Genomic DNA, 11,180 nt, shown 5'->3' with positions numbered 1-11,180 from the left:
CGTTCTGCACCGAGCCCGACCTTGTAAAGGGACCCGCTCTGCAGACCACACCCTGGCATTTCTGCTCTCCGTTTCCTGAGTTGCATCAGATGACTGCTCAGGCAAGAAGGGAAGACTCTCCACGCTGGAAGGGGTCAGAGCATCATGCTATCCAACGTGTGCAGTGACAACGTGAACACCAGGCAGGGACTTGCCCGGTGTCACTGGGTTTGTTACAGGCAGAGCGAGACCCAGAAATGGAGTCTCCTGACCCTGGAAAATCCCCTCTGGGATCTGAAACGCCTGCAAGATTCCCCGGCATGGATTCCATCAGCACCTTCCCAGCATCCGCTGAGAAACGGACTCCGAGGGCCGTTTCCTGACCCTCCCCTGGACCCTGCGGCTTCAGTGGTGCCGACAGTCCAAACTCAGAACCTTTCCACTTGCTGTTCCTGCCCCAGCAAGCCCGCAGAGGTTGGCCTGCAGAGGGGACCCCGGCCTCCCCAGGCCTGCAGGATTTCCCAGAGCTGGGCGGCAGCTTGGGCGATCCCCAGGGTCAGGTCATCAGCACTGCCACATCTCCTTCCAAAGCCAACTTGGAAGGAGTCCCCAGCCCTAAGCCAGGAGAGGCCAGCGTGGCTGCCAGCCCCCATTCCGTGGCACCATGGGCTCCCACATGAACAGGCGCTGGCTCCTGGGGGCCGAGCCACACAGCATAGATCCACCTTTCCTGCTGGGACACAGCCCTGGCGGAATCCCCCTTTCTCCCTCCTCTCGTAGCTCGGATGTGAGTCAAGGAAGATCCCATTGACATTTTTCCTGCCTCCTCCTCCACAGCCCACGAGGGGACGAGGAGGCACAGCCTTATGTGGCGGGGAGGAGAGGTGGAGCCAGCTGGAGCCAATGCCCAACCCACCTTCTCTGGTGAGGTCATCCAGGAGCCTCAAGCCAGCGGGCATTTTTCCCTCCTGTCCCTCAGGCTCCAGCCTCCTGCTGGCCCCAGACTCAGGATTCGGGCTTTATACTTAACCCCAGTGTGGTCCCTGCCTCACCCAGGGCCAGGTTCAGACAAGAGGCAATCAAGGGCTTAAGTGGCTGCCAGAGAAGGCCAGCCGCCCGGTTATTAAATATTAAGTGGCAAGAGCCGGGGAACGTATAATTGCAAACGAGACTTTGAAGCAGATGCTGCCAACAGCTTGGACCAGTGCTCACAGTTGGGACCAACAGGGGATTTCAAGTCACCAAGCTGGACTGCTGGCAACTGCTCTGCATTTCCTGGGCACCTGCTGGGTGCCAGGCTCTGGACTGGATGCTGCAGGTCGAAGGATTGACTAGATATGGTCCCAGCTTCAAGGAGTTTCCCGTCTAGTAAAGAGGACTAAGTAAGCAAAGATTCACGGTGTAGTGTCGTGAAGTTCTGGGCTGCAGGTAATCCTAGGGGTGGTGCCGGTCCCAGGGAAACACGTGTCATAGAGCCTTCAGAGGGGAAATAAGCTGATTTTGAAGGATACGTTCAAGTAGTTGGTCATTCAACAAACATTTATTGAATACCTACTGCGTGCCAAACATTGTTGTAGATTCTGGGAAATAAAGTATTAATTAAGTCAAACTCTTTCTCTCCTGGCACTTACAATTGAGCAGGAGCCTGCACTCCATGGATGAATGAGTTTGCACCATGAAGGAGAAGCTGAAAGGAAAAAGCCTACACAAAGATTCGGAGGCGTGAAGAAGTAAAATAGATTCAAGCTAAGCAAGGAGTTCAGTGTGCCTGGACACGTGTGGGAGGGAGGGATGGAATGGCTAGTAGTCAGGGCCTGAACAGCTGCCACGCTGAGGAGTTTGCATAAGTCATAAGCAATTCAAAGTACAGTGGAGTGACCTCCTTCTGGGACAGTCCGTGGCTCCCAGCATCCCTGGGATAAGACCTAGTCTGGCTTTTTAAGCTGCCATCCTGAGAAGCAATGAGGGGCAGGAGATACCCCAGTGGATGTTCTGGGGAATGTGGCCGCCCGGTTAGCCGCCCGCCCCACCCCGGGCTGGGTTCCTGAGCCTCCAGGCTGAGGACCTCAGAGGAGCCCCGCCCCTTGGCTCTCCTCACACCTGCAGCCTGCTGTGCCAGCTCCTGAACGGCTGAAAACATGCCCTGGGAACACAGGCGCCTTTGTGTTTGAGGGGAACGCAGTCCAGGCAGGCAGAAGGTGGCGGGGGTAACCAGAGAACCCAGACCACTCAGGAGACAAGTCCTTGGCAAGGGCAGAATCCAGTCTGATATCCCCAAGAACGTCCCCACTGACGGGGCCTGTCTCTCCACTGCCCTACCCGGAACCCCCCCCCCCCCCACCCCGGGCGGCTGGGGGCAGGGGGTGTGGACTGGATGAATTTTCAAGGTCATTCCTGAGCAATGATTCGGTACAAAGAAAGCCAAGAGAAGGGGAGGAAGAGAACACGTTTGAGTGTGCTCGGATCCCAGGAAGATTAGAATCCTTGACTATGGTTCTAAAAGTCTAGAGTTGCATGAGGCTGAGATTCTAGAATTCTATAGATCCAGAAGCCTAAGATTCTAGAATCCTGTGATTCTAAGACTCTAGCTCCATTAGAGGAAGGAAAACATCACGGCCATCACGTGCTCGTAATAAAATCCATGCCTCTGGAGAGAACGCCGCACCCCTAACTCCGCAGCCAAGCAGGCTGGTTTTCCCTTTCTGCCTTTAGATTGTCTTCTCGTTCCTCGGTGTCTGCTGCTCTGCACACCCCTCCGCGGGCCCTCCTCCAAGCCTGGCAGCCGCACATTTGCCATCTGCATGTAACCCAGTGATTAGCACAGCCGAGCGGGAGAGGAGGGTGTGAAACCCTTGCTGCCTGCCACTCAGATGGCCTTAAGTCGACCAGGCTGCAGAGAGTCAGCCGGCTCCCTGAGCAGGGGCTGGGCAGCGGCAGGGAGACTCACATGCACACTTGGACACACGCACACTGTGAAACACACAAAGAAAGGCCCCAGGCACCCAGACACACAAAGACACAGAGAGAGACATGCACAGCACACATGGATATTTGCAGTGCAACGCACATACACACACGCATCCAGAGACAAAGCCGTGCAGAGAAGTACACGCACACATGCAAACAAGCCCAGACAGACAGATGTATATTACATATAATGACACACTCCCATGGGGACACAGCGCCAAGTTGTTAGGGCACCCTCCAGATGAGAATTGGTGGGAAAGTCACCCTCCTCATTCTGTTTTCATCCCCCTCCCACCCCGACTCATTCATGGGATATTATTGAAGGCCTACTATGCACACAGCCTGGCTTTGGGCCCTTGGGAGAGCCCAGAGCTGTGACAGTGGAGCAGGAGGGAGCAGTTCACTTAGGCCATGGGGGCTCAGGAGCAGCTGGAGCTCATGTCAGCATTGAGTTCAGGAAACTGTTCCCAGAGCCGTACAGTATAGAATGCCCAGAAAGGTAGTGAGCTCCCCATTGTTAGCGGCAATCTAGTATAACAGAGAGGTTTGTGTATCAGGTGGGAGAGGGAGTGCTGGGGGAACTGAAGGCCTTTAAAATCTCCTCCAGCTCTAATATTCTCTATTTCTGTCAATTCCACTGGGATTCAAAACAGTGGTCTTCAAAATTATTTTTATCATATTCCCTATCAGGAAGAACATTTTAAACATGCACCCAGAACGTATGTTTATTTATAAACTATTATATACTTTTTGGGCTAATATGTACTTCACAGAACATACACAAAAATAGAAAAACTTGAAAAAATGAGATGAAAATACATAGATCACTATCTTAAAGGACAAGTGGAATTGGAGGGAGAGTGACATAACTCCTTTTGATATATATTATTTCTTTGAATCTTCAAAACAACCCTGTAAAAAAGGCTATCATGTTTTTCCCCTTTTACAGATAAGAAACGGAAGCACGGAGGGCAAAGTCTTCCCAAAGTCATGACCCCTGCAGCAGGCGGCTCCGGGCCCATTGCTGCACCCTGACAAGCCCACGTCAGGCCCGGAAGGGGGGCTCGCGCGGAGCGGGTGGGGCCGAGGAGAAAGACCCATCCTGGTCCTGTAGGCAACAGGCGCAAGGTTCAGGCCCTCAGCCGAGCGGGAGGGGCTACAGAATTTGTCAAGAGCCTCAAACAGATCCCGAAAGGTTTTAGGCTTGAAACGGAGCAGCAGGCAGGACACGGCACCCTGCTCCTCAAAGTGTGGTCCTTGGACCAGCAGCTTCGGCTGCACCTGAGAGTTTGTTTGAAATGCAAAATCTCAGGCCCCACCCCGGACCCACTGAGTCAGAATCTACATTAAACAAGGTTAAAGTTTGAGAAGCCCTGCATTATGTTCAATTCAGCTGCTCTGTGATCCTATCCCATTGGGAGGATGGGAAGCAAGCCCAACCCTGGTCATTCTGGGGGCTCCCTCCTCTCCAGAGCTGGCTCAGTTCCAGAGTCTTAAACGAGTCCCAGAAAATCTGAGTGCCTTCCAGGGATCTGTCTATGCTGCTTTCCCTGTAGCTCCTGGGCCCCATCTTGCTCTAAGTAAAAGCCAAAGGCCTTTCCTGTGAGGCTGTGAGGCTGTGAGGACCAGGCTCTGCTTCCTCTCCAGCCTTGTCTCCCCCTACACTCCTCTCACTCACTCAGCTCTGGTCTCCCAACTACCCCCATGTGCTTGAACACCCCACCCCAGGGCCTTTGCACTGGCTGTTCCTTTTGTCAATATTCCTATGGCTCTCCCTCTTACTTCCTTTAGGAAATTCCATTCCCTGAGCAAGAGCCTCCCCGCCACCCTGCATAGATTAGCAGCCCGCCTCGCCACCATCAGTCTCTGTGCCTCACCCTGCTTCATTTTTGTCACCAGCCATCATTGCCTATGGAGTATACAGTGTATTTCATACCTCGTGTGTTCATTTTTCCATCTCTCCCACTAGAAGGCGAATGCCTCCATCACCCAGCTGGCCCATAGTAGGTGTTCCATCAATATCTGTTGACTGAATGAAGGCCATGCCCATTGTACCACCCCGCGGGACCCAGCTGCCTCAGCAGCACTGTGAGGCTGTGGGGCCTGTGGGGACACAGAGGCCGTGGAACCCAGGTCTAGCTCCCGGGTCACTGTGAGGCCTGCCCCAGAGGCCCTGCCCCGATCCACCAGTCCTGTGGAGGGACGGGCAGCACCCTCCGCCTGTCTGGGACCCTCAGCTTCTCCATTGCCTTCTCCTCTCCTCCAGCCTGTCCCAATTCTCTCTGGTTATTTCTTCAGTTTTAGACTTTACTGAAAACTAAGCGGGCCTTACTAGGCGCACCCTTCAGCCAAAATCCCTCAGTACCGATTTACTAAGCCCAGTTATTTGCTGGAAATGAGAAGAAACACCAGGAGGACGAATGCAGACTAACCTTTTCTGCTTCGGCCCGCCATGCTTCTAGGCGGTGAGACTTGGCCAGCCCGCGTCCGTCTCTGCGCCTCGGTCTCCTCACCTATCACATGGGACAGTCGCTGCTTTCTCTCTGGACAGGGAACGAGACTCAGGGAGGGAGGGGACGCTGGTGGTGAATTTCAGGGATGAGGCGACCCAGTGCCCAGGGATTGGGGGCCAGGGAGGGGGATTGGGGATAAGGATGCGGAATGGGATTTAGTATCAAAAGACCTTGTTTGCCACTGACCCAGGCAGGCTCTGCCCCTCACACAGCCTCTGTCTGCTCGTCTGCACAATGCGGAGAAGCGAGAAGAACGGACTCCAGCCAGGTGAGGCTGATCCACGCCCCGCCGCATGCAGCAAGGCTGCGAGGCTCCGATGAGGCAACAGGCCAAAGAGCCCTACGGGACTTCCCAGCCCACCTTCCTCCTTGCTCCAGTGGCAGTGGCCGAGTGGAGGCCGGCGTGGCCATCCGCTGCCCCAAGGTCATCCGAAGCTGGGAGCAGAGAAAGTGCTGTGTGTGACTTTCCCTGGGAGCCAGGCCGCTTCCTGCCTGGGGATGGATACTTCCTCTCGGGAACAGGAATGAGGCCAACTGGAGTCCTGGCGTCTCTGCCTGGGAAGGGAACCCAGTTCAATGAGGACATCTGTTCCTCGAGGAAGCCCAGGCCAAGCTGGGCCACTGGGGCAGAGCAGCCTGCACCCCTCGGCCTCATGGGCAGAGCTGCTCGCTGCCAGACTCCACCTTTCACTGGCAGCAGCTGTCTGTGGAGGCCCTGAGGCCCTCTCCGTGTAGGCACAGCTCCTGGTGCTGGAGAAGAAACACAAAGACCCTGCGGGGGGCTCAAACTTGAGTTGGGGAAAGCCATAGCAAACAAGAAGTAGATAATGTTTACATGCTATCAAGAAAAATAAAGTGGGGTAAAGGGATAAGAAATGATGGGACACTTTTAGATAGAGCGGTGGGGACAGGCTTCTCCGAGGAGGGGACATTTGAGCAGAGACCCAAAGGAAGAGACAGAGCAAACCAGGCAGTTAGCTGGGAAGAGAGGGCTCTGGGAGCAGCAAGTGCAAAGGGCCTGAGGTGAGTGCCTGCTGGGCATGTTCAGGGTATACAGAGAAGAAGAGTATGGCTGGAGTGGAGGGAGCAAGGGGGAGGGAGGGGGTGGTCGCTGGGATTACATGGGGCCTTGTGGGCCACATTGAGAGCTTTGGGGGGTTTTGATTGAAGGAGGGACAAGATGGGGACTCCAGTCAGGAAGGAGGAAACCAGTGAGGAGGTGACTGCATTAATCCAGCCCAGAGATGGAGGTGGGTGGGGCCAGAGGGTGATACAGGGGTAAGCAGTGGTCAGATTCCGGGTCTGTTTTGAAGGTAGAGCCAAGAGGATGGGCCAGCAGGACTGAGAGGGGAGGAAGAGAAAGAGAGGTCTCAAGGAGGACGCCAAGGTGTTTTGCCTGAGCAAGAGTGGAACCAAGATGCAGAGGATGGGACAGAGGCAGGGGCCAGACACAGGTCTCGGCTGGCAGTGCTGACTCTGTCTGTCTGTCTGTCTCTCTCTCTCACCAGCCCCCTCCTTTCTATCCATCAATCCTGCTCTCAACCTGTTTTCAGATGAGGACACGAAGGCTGAGACCCACCCCCCAAGATCACCCAGCTGGGGAGGGGCAGAGCCTGGATGACCGCACATCTCTCAGCCGCTGGGCTGTGTTGTCCCATCACAGCTGGGGAGAGACGGACTCCTGTGTCCATTCCTTATTTCAGTCACCAGATACCTGCCTGTCTACATCGCATCAACAGGCCCAGTGCTGGGCACCACAGAGGGCCTGGAAATCGTCAAGCCAGCCCCTCGGTGGTGAGGGATACCCAGAGAGGGCACTGCGGGGTCCCCTGGCTCGTTTCAAAGTAGAAGTCAGAATGGGCGAGGTTGGGAGTAGGGGCTGGAGAATGAGAACTCCCAGATTCAGAGCCTAACTCTGCAGCTTACAAGCTGTGTGCTTTTGCACAAGCTCCTTAACCTCTCTGTGCCTCAGTTTTCTCATCTGCGAAATGGGGGTAAGAATTGTGTCCACGTAAGAGGGGGAGCGAGGAGTGGGAGGAATCCGCTGAAATCCTTCAGGCCTGGGCTTGGCACGCGCCCCTACGTCTTGGCTACGACCAGCGTCCTAATGGGGCAGAGTCAGCACTTGAACTCAGGTCTCCGGTGGACACTGGGGCGTCAGCTCTGTGTCCTGATGCCAGTCCTTGCATCACCCCCCTGCAGGGGACCCCCACCCAGACGTGTGGGGGAGGCTTGGCTCCGCGCAGCTGGGCTCGGCTCCGGGTAGAGCCAGATCCCCAGAGCCTGAGAACAGTGTTTAGGGCCTGACAGCGCCGTCCCACCCCTGACGAGCTCAGGCGGGCTGCCTGCCGGCCTGCCAAGTTGCTTAGTCGCTGACTTCCCCGCAAAGCTCTAATTACAGCACGGCTCCCCCAGGCCCTGGCTCGGTGATCTGTCACAGTCTCTCAGCTCCGGGGCACTGGCTGCAGTCACTGAGTGGGGGCTGTTGCCCCCTTTGCTTTCTCCTGGGTGGGGAAACACAGGGATAGACAGAACACTGACAGACCAACAGGAAAGCTGGGATGGGGCCCATGAAACATTCCCACCAGTGTATTCAGCGGTTCTCAAAGCATGGTCCCCAACCTGCAGCCTCAGCATCACCCGGGGACCTTGTGAGAAATGCAAATTCTCAGACGTCCCCTGAGACCTACTGAATCAGACACTCTGGGGGTGGGGCCCTGGGATCCGTGTTTAACCATCCCTCCAGGTGATGCTCACGCCTGCTCAGCTGGAGAACCACAGCCCTGCTTCCCAAGCAGCCGTGGGGGAAAGATGGGAGGCTGTGCAGAGGTGATTATAAGCGGGATGCATTCACACGCAGGCTCGCAGAGACCCACCTTCAAATCCAGGCTCTGCCGATTTCTTACTGCGGGATCTCGGGCAGGTCACTTGTTTAATTGAATACATATTTATTGACAACCTACTGTTTACTGTTGAAGGCCCTGGGGCCACCATGCCGGGAGAAAACAATGGCAATAGCCAACATCTTTTCCTGCATTAACACATTTAACCCTTACAAGAAACTTTTTAAGGTGTGGTTCTATCAATCCCCAAATCTAGGCAACTGAGGCACAGATGAGAAAGTAACTTGCTCCATGGCTAGTCTGAGGCTGCGCTGGGGTTTGTGCCAGAGGATGTGCTTCCAGAGCCCGGCACTGGGCCCCTGGGCTGGACTGACCAATGGAGGAATTATTAGCACCCCCTCCCAGGTGTGGTATGAATGTCACAAGAACGTGCCTGTAAAGCATGGCAGATGCTGAACAAATGGGAACTGTTGTTACTACTCGGAGAACTGAGTTCAAATTCTCACTGGCTGGGCCACTCGCCAGCTGTGTGTCCCGGGCAAGTCACTCCATCCCTCTGAACTTCAGCTTCCGCGGCTATAAAATGGCTGCCGTGAGCCTTGGGGACAATCCACTACGGGTCAGAGAACAGAGCAGGGGCGCAGTAAGGACACCCCCAGCTCCTGCCCCCCACCCGCTTTCTCTCCAGCCCGTCAGCAGCTCCTCTCTGGGGCAGTTCATTCCCCGGTCCAGGAATCCTTACTGTTTTTATTTTTATTGTTCTGGCTCCACAGCTGAGGCCTCTAACTCCAAATGGCTCCTCTTGCCCAGAAAAATAGGTCGTTGGCAGCTCTAGCCTCCTGACAGGCCCCACACAAAGGCGGCCTGGCGGGCCTGTGGGCTGACGCCAGCCCAGGGCTATGGGAAGCGAGGAGCGGAGCCCGGGCAGGGCCGGCGCCAGGCAGAGCTGGGTCCCTGCAGGTTCCAGCAGGCCCAGGCCGAGTCACCCTGGTCCAGTCTCTGGTTTCCTCACCTTGGGGACCATAGTGGGATTCCTGAGGCTTCAATGAGGTGACCCACATGGAAGGGCCCGGTACACACTGGGCGCCAGGACCCCACCTGCAGAGGCAGACTCCAGAGACACTCCCTCCACAGTTGGTTGGTTTCACATCTATGTCACTGCCGACCCCTCCTATCACGGGGACCTGCTTATTCCTATTTCACAGATGAAGAGACTGAGGCTCATAAAGTCAATTCATAAGTCAAATTGACAGAGTCTTGCCTTTGAAGCCCCTTTGCGCTCTTTCCAGTCTCCTCTCCAGCCCACCCTGGACAACAGGAGAGGGATGTGATCTGACTTCTATGAAAGGATCCCTCTGGCTGCTGAGCGGAGAATGGATGGGGTAGAGGGGCACCAGGGTGGAAAGATGGTGCCCGGGTGGGAGACAGTGGAGGTGCAGCCAGGGCGGTAGCAGCAGAGGCACTGAGAAGTGGTTTGCTTCTAGACGCGAGGAAGCTGGAGCCCGCGGGACGTGCCGGCAGACTGCACTGGCAATGCAAGGATGGAGCCACCGAGGGCTTCCCATGGCCTTCGCTCAGGTCTCTGCTCAAATATCACCTCCTCTGAGGCCTCTCTGAGCCCCTCCTCTCCCCTCTCATTGGCCCTGGGCACCTTCCCCGCTTTATTTCCCCCTGTAAACTTACCCGCATCGGGGAGACTAAATATTTTACAAACCTATTTGTTTGCCCCACTAGAGTGTCAGCTCCTCCTCAGGGGGCCAGAGTTTTTGTCTCTTGTTTCCCATCTGCTGCATCCGCAGTGCCTAGCACGGAGCCTGGCCCCTAGTAGATGCTTAATAAATATCGTGAGTGAGAGCGTGAATGAATGGTACATGTATAAGGCAGATCGATTTTCATCCAGGGCAGCCCAGGACGGCTCCCATGGAGGTGGCTGACTCACCTCAGTTATCTGCCATAATCTTTCTGTGTGACCTCCGATACCCAGCTGCCCAACGGTCTCAATGACCTCCCAGCCTTGACAGTCAGTCAAGGGTGATTTTTATGTGGATGCTGGATCAGGAGACAAGGGCCCAGGTCCCCTCCTGAGGCAGAGGTTGAAGCCTGAGGATGAAACTGGCCCCCATGCTGGGCAGCCCTCCTGGACGCCTTTGCCAAAAGTGCTGTATATAAATAGCAGGTGATGCAATGATTAGCCTGGCCTAATCCACAGCATCCTAATCCAGGGCAGGGGTGTGTGTGTGTGTGTGTGTGTCCTGGGGAACAGCGAATGGCAGAGCCTTCTGGAAGCCCAGGCCAGGAGTCCACTTCATCTCTGACCTTCAGCAGCAGCCCCTGACCCCACTCCCACCCCAGACGGATTTGGGTGATGGATTTTCCCAGGAGCCTCAGCTGGTCACATCAGCTTGGTGGGATGTCGCCTGAAGAGTTGGAGACTCCCTCCCCGGACCTCAGATACTAAGAGGACCCCAGAACAAACTCCTCACTGGTGCCCTGATTCCATGCTCCCTTCCCTCAAGCCCACCCTCCACTCTCAGCCAGAGTGGCCTTTTAGACACACAAACCAGACCAAGGGGCTCCCCTGCTTAAAGCCCCCCAAAGATTTCCTATCTGCAGAATAAATGCAGGCTCTTTACCAAGGTCTGCAAGGCCACCCTGCTGGACCAAGCTCCCCCATCCTTCGCTCATTTCCCTCCAGCCAAGCTGGCCCCAGGGCCTTTGTATGTGCTGCTCCCTCTTTCTGGAACAGTGAATCCCCAAATCCTCACCTTGCTGGCCTTTCTTGTGATTCAGCTTCCAGCTTCTCAGGAAGGCCTTACCCTTATTTAAATCGACACAGCTTTCTCACTCTCTAAGCTCCATGTTCTGTTGTTCATTAATT

Source organism: Equus quagga, chromosome 12 (assembly GCF_021613505.1).
Source record: "Equus quagga isolate Etosha38 chromosome 12, UCLA_HA_Equagga_1.0, whole genome shotgun sequence".
NCBI classification, from domain to species: Eukaryota; Metazoa; Chordata; class Mammalia; order Perissodactyla; family Equidae; genus Equus; species Equus quagga.
Note: the sequence above shows the minus strand (reverse complement) of the source record.